The sequence below is a fragment of the Theropithecus gelada genome, chromosome 5, assembly GCF_003255815.1.
Source record: "Theropithecus gelada isolate Dixy chromosome 5, Tgel_1.0, whole genome shotgun sequence".
NCBI lineage: Eukaryota > Metazoa > Chordata > Mammalia > Primates > Cercopithecidae > Theropithecus > Theropithecus gelada.
Window position 1 is genome coordinate 161,773,546 of NC_037672.1, and position 14,232 is coordinate 161,787,777.

Sequence of the window (14,232 nt, forward strand, 5' to 3'; positions counted from 1 at the left end):
CTTCAACATAAATTTTAAAGAATCCACTTGCTGGGCACGGTGGCTCACACCTGTAATCCCAGCACTTCGGGAGTCCAAGGCGGGTGGATCACGAGGTCAGGAGATCAAGACCATCCTGACTAACACAGTGAAACCCTGCCTCTACTAAAAATACAAAAAAAAAAAAAAATAGCTGGGCATGGTAGCACACATCTGTAGCTCCAGCTACACAGGAGGCTGAGGCAGGAGAAGCACTTGAATACGGGAGGCGGAGGTTGCAGTGATCCGAGATCGCGCTACTGCACTCCAGCCTGGGTGACAGAGCAAGACTCTGTCTCAAAAAACAAAAATTAAAAATTAAAAAAGAATCCACTCAACCTGGAAAAATGGTTGTCTCCTTTTGGTGACTTAAAAATTGATAAAAATGAAATTATTTAGCTGTAGTGGAAATGAGAATGAAGCAGGGCTGATTCTCCCAGTTTACTACACTGTTTACTGTCTATCTTATTTGCCTGTAAGCATAAAAACAATGGAAATGTTTATCAGGAGCTATATTAATTCATTCTTGCACTGTTATAAAGAAATACCTGAGACTGGGTAATTTATAAAGAAAAGTTTTAAGTTGCTTATAGTTCTGCAGGCTGTATAGGAAGCCTAGTGGCTTCTGCTTCTGTGAAAGTCTCAGAAAGCCTCCAATCATGGTGGAAGGCAAAGGGGTAGTGAGGCATCTCACATGGCCAAAGCAGGAGGAAGAGGGAGAAGGGCGAGGGGAGGTGCTACACACTTTTAAACAACCAGATCTCATGAGAACTCACTGCCATGACTATAGCACCAAGGGGCGTGGTGTTAAATCATGAGAAACTGCCCCCATGATCCAATCACCTCTCACCAGGCCCCACCTTCAACACTGGGTATTACATTTCAACATGAGATTCGGGAGGGGGCACAGACTCAAACCGTATCAGGAGCCTTCCATTAAAAAGGCAGAACACGAAGCACTTTAGAGGTATTATTGTGTTTAATCTTAAAACAATCCCATGAGATGAGTAATAATAACCCCACTATTTCACAAGCAAGGATATTGAAGTTTTAACTTTACCATAGGTCACTCAGCTAATAAGACAGAGAGCCAGAAGTTGATCTCCAGCTTATAGGACTCCAGAACCTGGAGTGTGCATAACCAGCACACTTTCTCTTCAGATAACCTTGAAAAAGATACATGGCTTAAAAAAAAAAAAAAAAAAGCATATATACTTCTCTTTCTTTCTACAAAGGGCTTAAATTGGCTAAAAAAGATATAACAAGATACAACTTAATTTTTAATAAGTAGATAAGGACATCCAGGCAAAAGGAAAAATTAGGGTAGGAAAAAAATGGGTGAACTCGGTAGGGAGAAGGAGGCTGGCATACCATTTCAGCACAGAGCACAAATTTGTGATTAGTCACTCCTGGATTCCTGTCCTGGCTTTGCCATTGGATAATTCTGCCTTTGGAAAAATCATACAAATTATCAAAGCCTCTGTGTTAGTCTATTCTCATGCTGCTAATAAGAACATACCCAAAACTGGGTAATTTATAAAGGAAGAAGGTCTATTTGACTCACAGTTCAGCATGGCTGGGGAGGCCTCAGGAAACTTACAATTGTGGTGGAAGAGGAAGCAAATAGGTCCTTCTTCATTTGGTGGCCAGAAGAAGAAGAATGAAGTTGGGGGAAAGGCCCTTATAAAACCATCAGATCTCGTGAGAACTCACTCACTATCAGGTGAACAGCGTGGAGGTAACTGCCCCCATGATTCTATTGCCTCCACCTTGTCCCTCCCACAACACGTGGGGATTATGGGCACTGCAATTGAAGATGAGATTTGGGTGGGGACACAGCCAAACCATATCAGCCTCCATTCCCTCATCCGTGTATTGGGGATAATAATACTACCTGCCCTGCAGAGTTGAAGTGAGAATTAAATAAAATAAAGCATCTAAAATGCTGAAGGGTGACTTGTGGAGTCTTCTTCTTGGGAGTCTTCATGATTAGAAATTTAGATAGAGCAATAAGGGTCATCATCATGAAAAATATTTATTACAAAACCAATACAGCTTGTATTCACTTAATCCACACACTGGGTCAACGTCTTTGTTTTAAATATCTAGTAACACAATACATTCCACACAAATCAATTACAAGGTGACATCACACATGTCACAAAAGATAAAAATCTGATGTAAGGGAAGGTAAAGTTAGGGTCACTGGAATCCTTCAGGCAAAGCCACTGACAAATGAGTGCTTAATAGAATTAGACCACCTATCCAATCAAGAAGAGATGGGCACATAAGCACCCCAAAATAGTGTGAAGTGAATGCCAAAGAAGTGAAAGACATCTCAGAAAATTAATGATGCTTTGAATATTTTTTGCTAATGGTATCCTCTATAGAATTGTGCTATGACAATCACAAGTAACAAGAAGAGTATTGTGTGGAGCTATGATGCAAATGTATCAGAAAAGTGATGCTCCCCAACCCACCCAAATCGACATCTCATCCATTCTTTGTCTAAAACTAACTTCGAGTTGCAATTACAAACTGCATTTTATTAAATGAGTAACATAATTTTATTTTCATTATTTTTAGTTTCAAGTTTCAATATAAAGTTTCATTCAAAGTTGTTTTTTTTTTTAATTTTTATTTTTTGCTATTTTGTATTAAATTTTGCCCTGGCTCAAGTAAATTCACTTTAATTGATCTATTCCAGTACCATTTATTCTCAGATTAAAAAGAAATTACCTGTTACAGAATGATATCCTCAGTGATGTTAGCCAACATCAGTTATCATCCAAGGAACTAGCTGGAGGCATGCTCTTAAGTTTACTTACTTGGAGGAAATGGGCCAGACATTTGGGTCTTTTCTTTCTTTAAAGTCAGCCCTTTAAAGTCAGTGATAACACTGAACTTTATCTGAGCTCTGTGCTTCTGGAAAGCAGGTATAGTTCAGAAATTCCCCCAACCTTTTATTTTCTGAAATCTCCCCACTCTTATTTTGCAGGAAATGTCTTAAGGAAAAGAACTACCTTTCCCCTTAAGACACAGATAAGACTCACTGTCCACTCTTTCTCCTGACTTCCCTAAGACCCATGAAGGCTCCCTTGTTTACCTGAGCCTTTGACAGATACAGACCTTTCCTTTTTTGCCTGAAGCTGCAGACAAGCACAGACACAGACCTTTCAACTCCCTGTTCTTTGTCTCACGAATGATTTAGCTGAGATTTGAACTGTTTGTCCTTCTGAAACTAGCCAGACAGAGCTAAACTTTTGCCTTACAGATATTTGAATGAGACTTCTCCTGATTGCAAAACAATCCCAACTATAAATCATCTCACCTATAACTTTTCTACTCCTCTCTATAAAATTCTAAAGTAACACTACCCTGCCAAGCTGCTTGATCTCTGGATTTGAGGTGCTCTCCCTATAGTAACAGTTTGAATACAATCAATCTGCTTCCTTGTGCGCACACGCGTGTGTGTGTGTGGTGTGTGTGTGTGTGTCTTTGACAAAACACAATCTGGTCCCTATATATGACAAACTGGTGTGGATATGATAAAAAAAATAATATAGTTGCTTAGTGGGATTACAACTATTTCTGGCACGGAGAAAAGAGAAAATGGCTCACTAGAAAAGAATCGCATTAGGGGCTCTAGTTTAGAGATGTTGGAACTTGTTTCAGTAAAACCCACTTCCAGACCTGCTCCCTCACCTACAACATATTTACCCACGTGTGTGCAGCTGAAATGAGAGTTTCATAAACTCAGCCTCTCTACAGGTGATATACTCTAGTATTTTCTTTTCTGTGTTGTTCTTTTTTGCAAGGCTGGTGGCAATTCACCTAAACTACATGTCAATCTCCCAGGCAGAAACCTTCTCTAATTGGCCATTGCCTGCAAAATAAAATGAAAATTTCCAAGGCTCTTGAGCATTCTTATTCTTCCAAGTAGAAAATATCCACCTGTCCACTAATAATCCCCTCCTCCCCATCTACTTGAATCTTACTTATTCTTCAAATAAGTCATTTTCTCTCTTCTTTATTCAGTGTAACCCAAAATGAACTCCCTCTCTGTGGAACTTTCATAGAGCATTTTAAAATTTCACTAATTTGGTGCTTATCTTCATCACCTTGTACTGTTGGTTATGTTTAGATAAGTAGGAAAAGAGACTATAAAATAATGAATTAGAGTTCCATGATTTGTTACTTGACTTGGTTGACCATTCAGCAAGTATAGTTTTTTACATGCTGTCTGCAAGAAGGCACTGTAGAGGCATGGGCACAGATGAAAAATTAGCCAATTACCAGTCTTGCCCTTAAAGTTTAGAGTCTCATAGGAGAGAGAACACAGGTAGAAAACTACAAGATGAGCAGGGCGCAGTGGTTCACGCCCGTAATCCCAGCACTTTGGGAGGCCAAGGCGGGCAGATCATGAGGTCAGGAGATCAAGACCACCCTGGCTAACACAGTGAAACCCCATCTCTACGAAAAATACAAAAAATTAGCCGAGCGTGGTGGCAGGCGCCTGTAGTCCCAGCTACTCGGGAGGCTGAGGCAGGAGAATGGTGTGAACCCAGGAGGCGGAGCTTGCAGTGAGCCGAGATAGCGCCACCGCACTCCAGCCTGGGTGGCAGAGCGAGACTCCGTCTCAAAAAAAAATGAAAACTAAAAGGTGATAATTCCTATTCACATAAAAATAAAATGATTCATTCCTGTGCGAAGCCTTTCTTTGAATGGCCAAAAATAAAATAGCAAACTAACAAAAGCATGTTTTAAAGATAATAAGAAATCAGACTTTGCATGTCATCTAGAATGTAAGCTCCATGATACAGATTTGGACTGTTTAACCACTGCTCATCTCAGCACCTAGAACACTATTTGGGACATAGGTGGTTTTCAGTAACTCATTACTGAATAAATTAATAAATACCTACAGCTTATTTCTTTAGGGAATCTCAATGTATGAGTTTCACATTTCATGACCATTATACATCATCTTTCTCATTTATTCTGTAGCTCTTCCTACCACTTTTTACCTAATAATAGTTGATGTTGCTTTATCTATATTAATCATTTAATCCTAAGATTAGGCCTATGAGGCAGGTATTGTTATAATACTACATTAAATCTAAAATCCTCAGAAATACTCATTAGGATCTCATGGACTTGTATATGAGCAGAATCACAGGCTGATTTATGCACAACGATAACATATGGGCTATTCATAAACCTCCTTGAAAACTCAGTGACATGAAGCACAAATTAATTCAGAATAACACAAATCAATGTAGAGAGGCTTTTCATGATGGTCTTCAATGTATATTTGATCAACTTTCTGTAATGTTCAGGTTTGATATATTCATGAATTGAAAATGGATTTTAATGTCTGTCAAACAAAACATGACCAGGACAGGCATGCCCTCGGGGCAGAAGAAATTATATTCTGCATGCCAAAGTCAAATATAAATGGCGTGGTGTATTTCCATTTTTTGTGTTACCCAGACCACTGCTTCCCTGTATTTTCTTAAATTATAAAGAATCATTTTGCATCTATTTCATTGTTCTTTAGTTTTTAAATTTACCACTGTGAAGCTGCAGTATCCGATTAGAAGAGATTAGTATAACAGTCTCTTTGTATCTCTAGAGGTAGCACATAGTGACACAGCAGTAGCAGCTCTTTCCTGCCTGAATTATATTGCTGTCCACCTGCACGCTAGGCCCTGTCTTTGAAAGTTGTCTGGTGTAATGACCAGTAGGAAGTGATAAAATGTAACTGACCCATCAGGGAATTATAAGGATATTCTGGGAAGGTAATGATCCTTCATCAAAGGTGCGTCCAGCCTCTTGACAAACAGTAGCTATCCAGCATCCCCATGCCAGACAGTCCCTTCCAGAATAGCTGTAACTGCCAGATGAACAGTCTTGGTGACTTTGTCCATGATGCACAGAGCTTTAGAGAAAGTAAGCCCAAGGCAGGCAGACCCCCAGTCCAGATTAGAATCAACTTTATAATTTTAGAAAGTCTTAGGTTTTAAAACTTGATGTCTGTTAAGAATTCATTTAGATATTACAGATATTACTGTTGTCCAACTGAGTCAATGTGGCCAAAAGGCCCTACAGCATTACAGCACAGAAAGGTATCTGTTCATAAAGAAAAATTGCCACTGCTGTGATTCTATATTAATCAGACAGCAATAAGCATGTTTGTTATTTAAGAAGATCCCTACCATTTTTTCAAAGCTGGCCTCACAAACCAGAGTCAAAGTCATAAACCTGGCCACATGCAGTGGCTCATGCCTGTGATCCCAGCCCTTTGGGAGGCCAAGGCAGGAGGATGGCTTGAGCCCAGAAGTTTGAGATCAGCCTGGGCAACATAGTGAGACCTCGTCTCTATTTATAAATAAATAAACAAACAAACAAACAAACAAACATAAACCTTTCAGCACTCAAGAGTAGTGAGGCGAAATCAAGTAGGGAAGCTACAAGTTTTACCCATGTAAATAGATTTTTAAAAAAATTTTTTTTGCAATGTCACTTCATTCTTCTCCAAAATCAACATTAAGCACAAAACAAAAGTTTAATATACACCTCTAATAATATACAAAGTGATTTGATAGTACCAGCACACATTTAGGGAGTTATATGTGATGACTCGATGAAAAATTTCTTCCCTTGGTACACAATTTGGGTTGTCTGCAAAATAAGAACTGATGATATCTATAGCACAAAAATAATAATTTGAGTGTTCACTGTATGCCAAGCGCTTAACATATTTAAGCCTTCTTTCATCCGTATGACCACATTGTAAAGCAGAGAAGTAATGCTATGTCTACTTTGGAGATAAGGAAAATGAAATTCCCAGAAGCAATGTGCCCAAGGAGAGGAAGAGGCAGGAAGAGCTCGATGAGCATGATCATGACCCAGGTTCTCCATCCACATGCCTGAGACAGGGGTGAGTGTGAAAACGGGAACTGACTCAGAATTAACTGTGCGATCATGGGCAAGTTGCCAAGTCAACCCTCATATCTAAATTCAGGTATCCTTGAACAAACATAGGCAGATGCTGATGATCCACCATTGTTTACTATAACAATAAACTCTTTGTGAATAAAAAATGGCCTCTCACCCCGGAAAAAAAATGTAAAATAATATTGAGAATGGAATCCACCTAACAGGGAAAAAAAAAAAAAACTCCAGAGCATCAGCTGCATCATTTTCAACTGAGGGTTTCTTTAACTACCTTGTTGTGTTTGTAATTAACTAGGTTAGATTGAACATAAATTAAATGTCTTTTGGTTGCAGAGAAGTTCAACATTTGCATATGTATGCCTAAAACAGTGTAGTCTCAGAGAATGTGGATGAAGGCTGTGTTCATTTCTAATTCTTCAGCAAATAGAGGCGGGTTTACATTTTGGTCACCCCAGCTATTTCCGTAGTGTGTGAGTAAACTATTGGGCTTGCTGAGCTAATACTTCACAACATAGTTCTGTGGGTGCCAAAGGCCACAGGCACCAAGGTTTCCAGTTAAATGGTTAGGAAAAAAATGCCAAAATGTCTGGATCCTGAATTGGAAGCTTCTGCTTTTGCTTCGTAGAAGTGAGGAAAGCCCTTATTAGCAAAAGACCAAACCGAGATTAGTGGCCAATCTGTAGATTTTCTATTATTTTATATAGTTTTAAAGCAATTTTTCTGCAAATTTTTTTCATGAAAAGTCAACCATATTTTTTGCAAGTTTTCTGTTATCTCTGAATACAATGACTCTTCTGCCTTTATAAACCAAATTGTCCCAAATTAAGAAGGCATGGCCGTAAGTGAGACTGAGGTCTTCCTATTTATTTATCTCAACTGAAAGCCACAAACTTGCCTGGAATGAGACTGTTCATTATTTACTAGGGCAAATTTCAGGCTTGTTTTAAATGAAATCAAAATATCCTCTCTGCATCAATACTCCTGACATACATATTTAGGGATATAGAGGAATCAAAAAAGTTATGCTTTAAAAGAAGGATTATTAATCTATTTAATGTGGATTGTTAGAGGTGGAGACAGCAAATTTTGAGAGCAGGCAATAAATTGGTTTCTTTGTATTTCTTAGAAGTAATTGCAGCAGCCAGCCAGTAGACGGCAATGTTTGACTAACACCCAAATCCAAGAAAAATAATTTTGCTCTCGTGTGTGCCGGTGCTGCCTGTGTAGAACTAATTTCACACCAGTCAGCATGCTAACCACTGGGAATGCCAAAGCTTTGTCTTTTTCCCCAGGGAACTGTGAGCAATGCATGCAACTCTTCCAGATAATCCCTTAATCATATTTAAAAATACGAATAGTGGCCGGGCGCGGTGGCTCACGCCTATAATCCCAGCAGTTTGGGAGGCTGAGGTGGGTGGATCACAAGGTCGGGAGATCGAGACCAGCCTGGCCAACACGGTGAAACCCTGTTTCTACTAAAAATACAAAAAATTAGCCAGGTGTGGTGGCACGTGCCTGTGGTCCCAGCTGCTCAGGAGGCTGAGGCAGGAGAATTGCTTAAACTCAGGAGGCAGAGGTTGCAGTGAGCTGAGATTGTGCCACTGCACTCCAGCCTGGGCAACATTGCGAGACTCTGTCTCAAAAAAAAAAAAAAAAAAAAAAGGAATTTCCAACTGGGTGGGGTGGCTCACACCTGTAATCCCAGCACTTTGGGAGGCTGAGGAGGGTGAATCACTTGAGATCAAGAATTCGAGACCAGCCTGGCCAACATGCTGAAACCCCATCTCTACCAAAAACACAAAAATTTGCCAGACATGGTGGCAGGCGCCTGTAAACCCAGTTTCTCAGGAGGCTGGGGCAGGAGAATCACTTGAATACAGGAAGCGAAGGTTTCAGTGAGCCACTGTTGAGCCACTCACTCCAGCCTGGGTGCCAGAGCAAGAGGCCATCTCAAAAAAAAAAAAAGGAATTTCCATTCCATTTCTAGATAGAAATGAAATTTCTAAACATCTGCCAATATAGAAAACAACGTTTTCTTCATGTTTCTTAGAAAAACACATGATCCATAAACTGGATGTAATGGATCATGCCTATAATCCCAGCTACTTAACAGGCTAAGGTGGGAGGATTACTTGAGGCCAGGAGTTCAAGACCAGCCTGAGCAACACAGCAAGACTGCATCCCCCACCTCTCTTTCTGAAAAAATAAATACTTGCACACATAAAAAGAAAAATATGTGATACATCTTGCTAAAATAAAATAATTAATTTTTTGCCTATACTGACATTTTCACTTTATTTATATGAATTTTCCTATAGCTACTTATACAGAAAAACCTCAGAAAATGTGAAAAAAAAGAAGCAGTTTTCTTTATGACATAAAATTTTAAAAATTAACTCTCAAAGTACTGCTTTAGTAACTTGAAAATGACAAGAATTCCAGGCATTATTTTCCCTCACCAGAGCATAATAAATTCCCCTGCTGGAATTCCCATCATTGGCTGGAAGAATGGTGGCCCTAAAAATAAAAATTAAAAGTACAACTAACAATGAAGAAAGTTGGGGGCGAGGGCCCAGCTGGGAGTTGAGACTAATTCTGTGGGAGTGGTAACTGCACATCATTCTCACCACTCCCTAAGGAGATGTAAAATGTATGATTAAGGGGACAGAAGACGTTCCAAGCTTGACTCCCAAGAATGCTCGCCTTTGAGTTATTATAGACTAATGACTGCAGTTTGGCTAGCTCTCTAACTGAACCCTGAAACAAACAGGAGTTTTATTTGTGGTGGGTAAATGTAACTGCTAGACGCCATTGGTTCTTGATAGTATTATATGTCACATTTCGGATAAAGTATTTTTCTAATACAGAAAAAGTCATTTGATGAGTATAAGAAAACTTTTTTAAAAGATGGCAAAACGACCACAAACAGGTAGAATCAGATAGTATATGATGAATTTCGTATGAAAGGAAATTCAGCACTAAGCCAGTAAGTTGAAGAATATGGTTTGTTGATTCCTGTTGAAGGGACTACGAACATGCTGGGAGAAATAAGATTTACTAACAGTTCACTTCCCACAGGGTTGAGATGGAAATAAGAAAGGCCTAGGTTTGGGAATCCCGAGTCCTACTTACGAGCCTGAGAATCACAAGAATCAATACAGAATCATCTTAAGGAGTTGTGCCATAGCTGGGGTCATTGGACTAATTATACAAATAGGATGCCTTTGGAGTGCTGTGTGTTTGGAAAAGAAAAGATAACTAGCCATACACAAAATCAAGTGATCTTTGCTATCATCAACCTCTCCCCAAGGTTCTGTTTGTTTATTTGTCTGGCCTTTTTTTTTTTAATTCCCTGAGTTGTAAAAATAATCTTGTAACATTTACTAAAAGAAGAATAATTTCTTCATGACAAGAGCAATTAAAAACACTCCAAAATGGATTTTTTAAACCATTTTTTTCTTGTTTGTTTACACTTTGTTTTTCAAAATTTTATTCACTAACTCCAAAGTTCAAAGTCCATCATCAAACACTAGTAAGATTCAATCTCCTGCTCTGTATAATGGAGATAAACCACATACCAAGGTTTTTGTAAGGATCAAATGAAATGGAAACTATAAAATAGTAACCATATTCAAGGAATTATTTGTGTAGGTACCAAATATATTTTCTTTGTTATTGAAATGAATTTGAGCTGCAGATCCAATGTTCAGCTATGCAAAGCATGTATTTACATAATCTTTAAACTTATTGTGTGTGTGTGTATATATATATAATATATATATTTAAGTTTAATCCTATTCAGTGTTCAGCTACACAATGCATATATTTACATAATCTTTAAGCTTCTTGTGTGTGTGTATGCATATATATACACACACATATGCATATATCTTTAACAAAAGGAAACCTATCTTTTGAGAATTTTAAAAGTCAGACAGTTTCTTATAATGGTAGAAGTAGAATATCATTTGGAATAGGTTATTAAATGTCCTGGCTACAAATAGCCCAGATCCTTGGAACTCCCTAAATCCCATCCCAGACTTCAATTAGTAGCTAGGAAAAATCGTATATCATGAGGGAGCGTGGTCGTCCCTAAAGACCACATAAACTATGGTTTCCCGTCGGAAATGGTCAAGATATTCAGCACTTTTAAGAAAGCATGTAAAATAAACCATTATCCAATTTAAATCTAAATATTAGAACCCCAAGGAAAAAATCAACTTCACAGATTTTAGAAAAATAATAGAACTTATTTTTGTGACACAATTTCCCAGGAACTTAATCTTGGTTGAAGGATGTTTGCTAAGGATGGATGTTTGTTAAACTATTTGCTCAGTAAAACAATTCCCACCAGCCAGCAGTTACAGCCTTTGTGGCTCCAGTTTTATGTAATGAGTTATATTTAAACTACCCTAGCAGCTACTGAAAATGCCATTCAGGAGCTACCTGAAAGCTGTTCCCAGGGCCTGGTTTGTGCTCCAGGTGAGAGAGTAGTTGATCAAAGACATCTTTCCAGAAATGATGACAACTACATTTCCTTAGGGGTAGTTAAAATTCTGCTATGGATAATAAGAATTCTTGCCAGAAACCCTAGGATTTATGGATAACAAAAATTTTAAAAAAGAGAGATTACTATTTGCTCACTTTTGAAAACATATTTTAGCTTTTATGTATCTTTTTTGCTAGAATTCTAGTGCTCTCTTCTACCATTATTGAATCAGAAACTAGTTATCCAGAAAATTTATTCACACTTCAGCTACTAAACTCCCTCTTTTTTGTGTGCCCAAATGCCTAAATGCTAGTGGCAAGGCTTTCTAGGTATAGATCCAAGCCAATAAAACCGGATTAAATTTTCTCTTATCCCAAAGGGGGTTGTCACTGCCTTGTTTGAACATTTGGACACTTTACATTGGGTCAAAAGGCTTACAGCCTGCTTGATGTCATCCAGATGGACCCTTTTAAACATAAATGAGTAGGTATAGGACACAAAAACATTTAATTAAAAAATCATTTGAGCTTAGATAAGCACACATAAACCAATAGGAATCATAGCTCAAAGTTTATTCTTGAAATTGCTAGTGGAACCCCAGGGTTACAGGTGGCACCAGTAATTCTTTGCGCAAACTAAAGAACATTGTGCAGAAATGTTTAAGGACAGCAACTTAAGGAAGGGAAGTGAGATTAAGTCCTACCCTCAGGGATAGATGGTTATACGTTAATAATTTTCAGTTTCCTTTTTTATATCTCTGAGTTTTTATTAAATAATTCTTAAAACTACTTAACAATGCAATATTGGTATTTGTGGTAAATTGGGATTAGTTACTACTTCCTGGACAGCATTTGAAGAGATACTAAATGATGTGCCAAGATTTTTTTAAACTACTATAAGATGTTTAGACAAAGAAATGGTGCTCGCTTTGGCAGCACATGCGCTGAAATTGGCATGACACAGAGAAGATTAGCATTGTCCCTGTGCAAGGATGACATACAAATTCATGAAGTGTTCAATTAAAAAAAAAGAGAAAAGAAAAAAAGAAATGCATAGTTTCCAGAGGATAAACACAGTGTTGCTCTTATATTTTCATTTCTTTCCTTCCTTTCTTTCTTTCTCCATTTTTTTCCTTCTTTTCTCTATTCTGTTTTATTCAAAGTTAAAAATAAGCATTTGTGCTTTTTTTTTCAAGCTAAAACCAGTGGATACAGTCAGAGTAGGCCCAGTCTTCTCTGTCTTCTCTCTTCTGTGACAGTTGAATCTCAAATGTCATGAACTAGAACTCACTTTACTTGGATAATGGAAATTCTAGATCTTTTAATCCTGGCCTCCAAATCCCTACGTCTTAAAAAAAAAAAAAAAAAAGTGTTTTATGTAAACATAGGCACAGTATCACGTGCCCAAGGATATAGGCCTATTTTTCATCCTGTTCTCTTCAAGTCTTTTTAGTGCTTTACATCAGCCATTTAAGAGAAAGCCTGTGAACATAGCATCGCTTTCTGATTTAGACACGTATTTGGTCTTGTAACATCTTTGACAATCTACTTATATATAGATGTACTACTACCTTGGGGCACATATTATTGTCAGTTTTTCAGAATTATAACACCATTTCCTGCCTAGGTTCTACACCCAGCTCTTGGGTTCAGTACTTTTTAAAGATTCTCCCCACCACCCTCGGTTTTACACAATATATATGAGGAAGAGTGCAGAAATGTTTCTTGGATGTATTTTCAATAACTTGCTTTTATTGGAAAATAAATATCATCAGCAATCCATTGAACCCAATGGTCCCTGTTTGGAAGAATGTTTTTAATGCTATGTAATAATTATGTTTCAGAAAAGTAGAGAGCTGAGTATAATTGCTCCTCTAACTCTTGAGACTCGCTAGTGCCAATTCTTCTGATTAATAACACTATTTACAGGGATATATGCACTGTGTTGTTCTGTGTGGTAAAACTGTGAGAGACATTAGAATTTTCATTTTATAAAAGGAGAAACAGAATCACCAAACCTAATGCCCTGGGGTAGTGCTGATGGAAAAATATTTCAAATAAACTAACTACTCGTGACCAATCTGAATCTATAAAATTTCTTTTCTTCTAATTTTTCTTTCTTTCTTTTTTTTTTTTTTTTTTTGAGATGGAGTCTCCCTCTTGTTGCCCAGGCTAGAGTGCAATGGTGCAATCTTGGCTCACTGCAACCTCCACCTCCCAGGTTCAAGCAATTCTCCTGCCTCAGCCTCCCAAGTAGCTGGGATTACAGGCATGCACCACCACGCCCAGCTAAATTTGTATTTTTAGTAGAGACGGGGTTTCTGCATGTTGAGGCTGGTCTCGAACTCCTGACCTCAGGTGATCCGCCCGCCTTGGCCTCCCAAAGTGCTGGGATTACAGGCGTGAGCCGCCACGCCCGGCCGTTTTCTTCTAATTTTTTAAGAGCACTTTTTGAGCTAGATTTAAAAACATGTGCTATATTGTATATCTCTTCTTTAGAAATTTTGAACATTTTCAAATGGCAATCTTTGGTATTCTATATGCTATTTCAGTACAAAATTTATCGTTTCCAAAAGAAAAATGTGTTGCTTTTATGTTTTAACTGCAAAATTGGGGAGTTCTGAGACATTAATGGAACTTTAGATTTAAGAAGCAATAAAAACAAGAAACTGATTTGTGTGCAAGGCTGGTGCTCTTACTTGAAAGCTGTTTGTGATCTGGAAAAAAAATCTTGAAAGTGACTATTCTTGGATACTTTTCCTTATA

At 38.1% G+C, this 14,232-nt stretch overlaps 1 non-coding gene across 1 annotated transcript; it reads left to right on the forward strand.

Annotated features, from left to right (window-relative positions):
* The first annotated feature begins 12,386 nt into the window (after positions 1–12,386).
* On the forward strand, positions 12,387–12,493 carry LOC112625540. Its single transcript, XR_003119634.1, has one exon. It is a non-coding gene; the product is annotated as a U6 spliceosomal RNA (small nuclear RNA).
* Positions 12,494–14,232: the final 1,739 nt, after the last annotated feature.